This window comes from Triticum aestivum, chromosome 6A (assembly GCF_018294505.1).
Source record: "Triticum aestivum cultivar Chinese Spring chromosome 6A, IWGSC CS RefSeq v2.1, whole genome shotgun sequence".
NCBI classification, from domain to species: domain Eukaryota; kingdom Viridiplantae; phylum Streptophyta; class Magnoliopsida; order Poales; family Poaceae; genus Triticum; species Triticum aestivum.
This window is the reverse complement of record NC_057809.1, coordinates 369,748,408-369,755,630: the sequence shown is the minus strand read 5'-3', so window position 1 is coordinate 369,755,630 and position 7,223 is coordinate 369,748,408.

Below are 7,223 nucleotides of genomic sequence, written 5' to 3'. Positions count from 1 at the left end.
GGACCCCGACTCATAAGTCGTGATCACCGAATGAACGTGTACAGTGATCCCAGAGATCAATGCTCACTGAACACACAGAAGCTGAATAACAAGAGTCTTACATCCATACATACCGTCTTACACAAATTACAACCATTACGGTCAAGTCTTACATAGATAAAGCCACAAGGGCTGAATACCAAATAAACTTAAGCAGCGGAAATCTTTGTCAATAAATAGAACCCATGCCATCTGCCTTAGCCCTACTGGCATTCTGACTGGGAAACGTCCTAGTTCGCATGTTCGTCTCCAAAGAAATCTTCTTCAAACTCATGTTCTTCCATGCCTAGCCAATTAAATAACCAGTGCCAAGCCAATGAGTACTTTGAATGTACTCGCAAGCAACCCATGATTGGAACAGGACACAATAATGCAATGATACAGCACTAAGTAGGTAGTTTGCAGAAAGCTAGTTTTGAGTGCGAAGACATGATCTATCAACAAGTAAAGTATGCATCATGAGAGCACAGATATCCGTATGAACAAGTTACAGATATCAACATAAGCGGAGTTGGACACCAATCCAACTTGATCATCGTGTCAAGCCATCTGACATAACCAAAATAGTTTTATCAACACACCCACACGCGGTTTGTAAAACTCTGGACGTAGTTTAAGCAGCACCGCCCAACTGTCCTTGACCGTCGACATGGCTATTCAAATAGTTTTACACTCTGCAGAGGTTGCACACTTTACCCACAAGATCTGGGGAACTTTCGTGTCTTCCACGACCCGCGGTACCTCGAGTACCCGGGGTAAGCACCCGATCACTATCTTTCCCTAAACGACACTGACATAGAGTCCACTCGATTGGTAGTAACCCCCATGCCCAACATTTCACATCGTAAAATTTATGGAGCTTCGCTCCTATATTCATCACATACCAAAAGCACGGGGTACCAACGGTGTGTCCGGTTGTGACGCCCCAAGACCAGAGCTACAGATGCCTTCCATGTTTCCGAGTGTTGTCGTGTGATTTGTTTTGGTTCGTTGCATCATGTGCATTGCATCATGTCATCATGCCATCATGTCATTAATCTTTGCATCTCATATCAACTAAATAAATCGTATGGATCTTCGGTCCATTTAAATTGAGGGAATTCACATGGTGAGTTCTCTTTATAACATATTCTCCCAATATTAGGGAGCTAAATAAAAAAATATTCCATTCGTTTGGATTTACCGTAACACACGTGCAAATAATTCCTCATGTCTATTCCTCTTCGAGTTTGACCTTCAAACCTTGCCAATATCTCTCATCTCTTTTATCGAGGCTCCTCCAAAAACCTCAACATTTTTGGACACTTCTAAAACCAAGCCCTAGTTCAAACTCATTTGAATTAAATTTAAATGAGTTTGAATTAAACTTTTCTATTTCGCATGAAACTTCTTTTCTTGAACTAAGTATAATTCTTAGACTCAGAAGGAGAAGTTTCAGCATTTTCTAAAACCCCCTAGCTATTTTTTTCATTTCTTTTTCCTTCTGTCTACTTTTCTGTAAATGGGAAATAGCAAAGGTTGGCCTTTTTGATCCGAAGCGGCAACTGGCCGGCCCATCTGCAGGTCCAGCCGACCCCCCTCCTAATCCCTCTCTAGGGCCCTGGCCTTTTGCCTCTCCACTGGGCCGGCCCAAGGCTAAAGCCGACCCGAACCATTTCTAACCCTAGCCGTAGGAGAGGCCTATGCTCGATCCCCTCTTCGTTCCTCCTCCCGCCGCCTCCTTACCCTCTCGCTCGATCCCATCCGTCCGCAGCCTCTCCTTCCCTCGACCCCCACTCACTCCTCTTGTCTCGCTGCTCGCGCCGCCAGGAAGGAACGCGCGCGCCCGATCCTTTTCTCTCCCTCTCCATCGCTTGTGCCGTCGAGTTTCACCGGGAAGACCAACCCCGCGCCGACGACCCTGCAAGCTACTGCCGCACGCCAAGTCCCACGCCGCTGTCGTCTTCACGACCTGCTTCGATCCCTGCAGCGCTCCTACATCGAGTAGCCAAAGCCGCTCGTCGCCAGACCCCGTCCGTTGCTGCCTGGATCCGCGCGTTCGCCACCGTTGGCTACCTCGAGGAGCGTCGCCGCCTTGCAGCATATCCTGCTCTCTCTCTCTCTGACCTTGGACAGGGACCCCGACGACCCCATGGACGGCCGGCTCCGCCAAGCGTCCCGCTGCTTCATCACAGTCTTGCCTCTCCTCTCGTGCCTGACACCGCAGGCGCACCAAGGGCGCCTCCCGTGGCTGCCATTGCCCGCTGCTGCGCTTCTCCTTCTCCCAGGTGCCATCGCCGTCCAAGACTAGCAGGCCACCGCAACGCCTGTTGCCTCCTCATCCACGCTCTGCTCGTCCCAGACCTCCCCTGCAAGCGCGTGCCGCCGTGCCGAGTCCCTGCTCGCCCCCTCTGCTTCGCTTCAGCACGAGGATGAGCCCCTGCCTCTGCCTCCTGCCGAGTTTGGGTGGTCCCTGTTCAAGCCGCCTATGACCCGTGCTTCTCCATGGCTTCGTGTTGGACTGACACATCCGTCAAGACCACAGGCGCCCGAACGACTACAAAGTTTTGCATCAAGTACCTCTACTGTCATCATCGTAATCCCATGAATGCCAAGTACCCCGACGCCCGACGTCAAGAACAACTACCGATGCTGAAGACCCACGAACCAAAAACATCAAGTTCGACAATCGTTAACGTGCACTTCGACAAGTACCACTACCATCATTGAAGACCCATGTAACGCATGCGTCAAGTACCTCTTTGGAAGACTCGAACGTCTATGAACCGTGTACGACTACCGTCACCCCGAAGACATTGGAGTCATGTAGTACCTCTCCGAACGAACGTGAACCACTACTTCCGCTACTATCGAACCCCATCCGCTTCGAAAATGAACGCTTCGAAGGTATAACCCCGAGACGATCGTCCGAGAACGAATGCTTGCGATGTTTGAGATGCTCGTGTTTGCATCGTGTCCAATTTGTCACTCGTTTCCTTGTCGCCAACTTGTGGGACACCCGGAATCTGGAAGCGCCCCACCATCTTTTGCACGCATCCGCACACTTCTCCTTTGCATCGGTATCTCAATCGAGTTACCGGAACCGGAAGCTGTTGTGGCATCGTTTTCGTATCGTTGCCGTGTCACCCCTTTCTTTTCCACCACGGTGACAAATGCTTCATAATGCTCTTATCAAGTCTTAATAAAAATTGCATAAACTTGTTCATGGCATCCGCATCATGATAACAACAATTAAAATGTTTAAATTGTTGTTGCACCAAATTGCTAAATGCATATGGGGATTTACCAGAATTGTTGTTTGTTATCTCCGGCCTCATTTAAACTTGCCTAAATGTTTAGTTTACTCATGTTTCATCTGTTGCCATGTTTAACAACATTTAATATTGTTGGGTACATAAGTGTGAGTGAACTAAATAAGTCATGTGGTGTTTCATCAATATGCAACTCGTTGCATATTGAGCTCCACTTAATTTGTAGTATTGTTTGTGCACTTTGCCATGCCATGCTTTATTAAACCGGGCATGCATCGTACTTGTTGTGCATCATGCCATGTTTATGTGGTGGTTGTTTACTATGTTGTTTGCTTCTTTCCGGTGTTGCTTCTTCGGGTTAGTTCCGATAACGTCGCGTTTGTGAGGATCCGTTCGACTACGTCCGTTTGTCTTCTTCATGGACTCATTCTTCTTCCTTGCGGGATCTCAGGCAAGATGACCATACCCTCGAAATCACTTATATCTTTGCTTGCTAGTTGCTCGCTCTTTTGCTATGCCTATGCTACGATACCTACCACTTGCTTATCATGCCTCCCATATTGTTAAACCAAGCCTCTAGTCCTAGCAAACCGTTGTTTGGCTATGTTACCACTTTGCTCAGCCCCTCTTATAGCGTTGTTAGTTGCAGGTGAAGATTGAAGTTTGTTCCTTGTTGGAACATGGAGATGTTGTTCCTTGTTGGAACATGTTTACTTGTTGGGATATCACAATATCTCTTATCTAATTAATGCATCTATATACTTGGTAAAGGGTGGAAGGCTCGGCCTTATGCCTGGTGTTTTGTTCCACTCTTGCCACCCTAGTTTCCGTCATATCGGTGTTATGTTCCCGGATTTTGCGTTCCATACGCGGTTGGGTTATAATGGGAACTCCTTGACAGTTCGCCTTGAATAAAACTCCTCCAGCAAGGCCCAACATTGGTTTTACCATTCGCCACCTAGCCTTTTTTCCCTTGGGTTAGGCCAGCCCAAGTGTTGGTCCGAAACAGAGCCACTTGCGGCGCCACCTCGGGGAAACTTGAGGGCTGATTTTAGCTGTACGTAGTGTTCATCCGGTGTTGCCCTGAGAACGAGATATGTGCAGCTCCCATCAGGATGTCGGCGCATCGGGCGGTCTTGCTGGACTTGTTTTACCATTGTCGAGGATGTCTTGTAACCGGGATCCCGAGCCTGATCGGGTCTTCCCGCTAGAAGGAATATCCTTCGTTGACCGTGAGAGCTTGTGATGGGCTAAGTTGGGACACCCCTGCAGGGTTATGAACTTTCGAAAGCCGTGCCCGCGGTTATGGGCAGATGGGAATTTGTTAATGTCCGGTTGTAGAAAACCTGAAGATGACCTTAATTAAAATACATCAACCGTGTGTGTAGCCGTGATGGTCTCTTCTCGGCGGAGTCCGGGAAGTGAACACGGTGTTGGAGTAATGCTTGACGTAGGTTGTTCCAGGATCACTTATTGATCATAGTTTCTCGATCGTGCTTTGCCTTATCTTCTCGCTCTCATTTGCGTATGTTTAGCCACCAAATATGCTAGTCGCTTGCTGCAGCTCCACCTCATACCTTTACCTTACCCATAAGCTTAAATAGTCTTGATCGCAAGGGTGTGAGATTGATGAGTCTCCGTGACTCACAGATACTTCCAAAACCAGTTTGCAGGTGCTGATGTTACCGAGCAGGTGACGGAACCAAGCTCCAGGAGGATCTCGATGAAGACCTTGTCCTTTGTGTTGTTTCGTTCTAGTTGATCAGTAGTGCAGCCCAGTTGGGACGATCGGGGGTCTATGTAGCATTTGGGGTAGTCTTCTTTTATTTTGGTTCCGTAGTCGGACCCTGATTGTATCTGGTTGATGTAATGCTTTATTCATGTAATTGTGTGAAGTGGCGATTGTAAGCCAACTATGTATCTTTTTCCCTTATGTATTACATGGGTTGTGTGAAGATTACCTCACTTGCGACATTGCTTTCAATGCGGTTATGCCTCTAAGTCGTGCTTCGACACGTGGGAGATATAGCCGCATCAAGGGCGTTACAAGTTGGTAATCAGAGCCTTCCCCAACCTTACGAGCCCCCTGCTTGATCGAATAGCTGGCGTTGTTGAGTCTAGAAAAAATGTTTTGAGTCATTTAGGATTATATATATCGGAGAGTTAGGAATTCTTTTTACTCCTCAGTCCCTTCGTCGCTCTGGTGAGGCCTCCTGATGTAGAGTTTTGACTGTTCTCTTCTCAAATTTCACTAAAAAAATTTAGGATCACGCGGGTATCTTGGAGTCGTTCCGATGGTTTTGTGACGAGAACATTGTCCTTGGTGCCTCCTGTCATTTAGGGGTTGTGGTAGTGTCCCGGGGAGTTGAGCTCCGAGGTGTTGTCGTCACAATTTTATCGTTGCAGTTCTGGAATACCTGAGTTTACTTTCGCCGACATCGAAAATCTCTTTTATGCAGTTGTTGGTGAGATAACCTCGACGCCACCCAGTACTGGGGCAGGAGTTCGGGAGTATTGCCATAACTCGTATAACGGATGCTTTTCGAAGGTTGAGGTAAACGATTTCCGAAGGTTTCTTGGTTATGTGTTGAAGGATGGATACAGCTGCATGTAGGATTTGCTAGTTTTGGGTGAGATATTATGCTTCCCCTGTATCCCCAACACCTGATTGCATAACTAGAAAATTTCGGGAGTTTATAAGTGGGAATTCAAGTAGCTCTTAGGATATCTTTCCGACGAATATATGATATGAAATTGGGGTTCGACGTCTAGTGGTCCGCCTATCCACGGTTGGTTTTACAGTGGTCTCGTTGCGTCTTAAAGAGTCCTTGACTATGCCGACTCGGGGACGCTTCGTATGTCATGTGCACTGCCTTGTACATGATGGTGATGTACGATCGAGCCCGTGTAGGCCCCACCACGAAAATTTCAGACGAAATCTCTATCATATGTTTGTTCCGGCTTATTTTGCAAGCCAATCCTTTGTGTTGTTTTGAGTTGTGGTATTCGAGTTGCTTCGAAGTCAAATGTTGATTCCATACCTTGCACAAGTTGTGTTCTCATATTTCTATGTGAATACTAATCGCTTCTCTTCGAGATGATCCCATCATTCTTTCCATCCGCAAGTTTAAATTCTAAGTCTTCTCAACGTTGTTCGTTTCACTCGTCCCAATATGCCTTTGTTTTCCCACCCTCCCACCCTTGTTTCTTCAAGGACTCGGATTTCTTTATAGAGTATCCATCTTATTGATGTGAAGTCTCTCCATTCTTTTCCATCAATGTTTTTACCTGGTGGTTCTCATGAAGATGCTCTATTAGCTCAATATTCTCCATTTTTTCTTCTTCGGTGGATTTAAGTCAAGCTTTGTGGATCATATCCTTTTTCCTCATTTCAAATACTTTCTCATGCCGGTGCTCATCATATTCATTCATTTCTCGCTATTCAATTATTCCGGAGTGCTGAAGATATCTCGAAGATTCGTGTTTCCACTATGCATTCGTTCAAGCTCTTTCGAGATTGGTATCTCATTCAAGCCATTTTAATTCAACCGGTACATTCTCTCTTTTAAATCATTTCAACGGTGTTTATCTTGAGTGGGCCCTAACCCACAGGTCTTTTCCCAGGATCTTACCTGACTCTTCTTATTTTTCCGGAGCTTCTCAAATTCTTTTCTAAAGTTTGACGTAAGAATGAATTATCATCAGTCTTATGTTTTTCTCCAAGATCTGTCGAATTCTTTTCATCGTTGGCTCAACCTCTTCGTTTTGATTCTTCCAGAGTGTCTAAATAATTCATGGTGGTGTTTCTCGTAGTCATTCTCAGATTGGAAGACCGAAGAAGATTTTCTCTCAATCTTGCTCCATTCCCTTCAAGATTCGTGATTCCAGCTCGTTGCCATCCTCTCATAATTGTATTTGATTGTGAGAATTCTT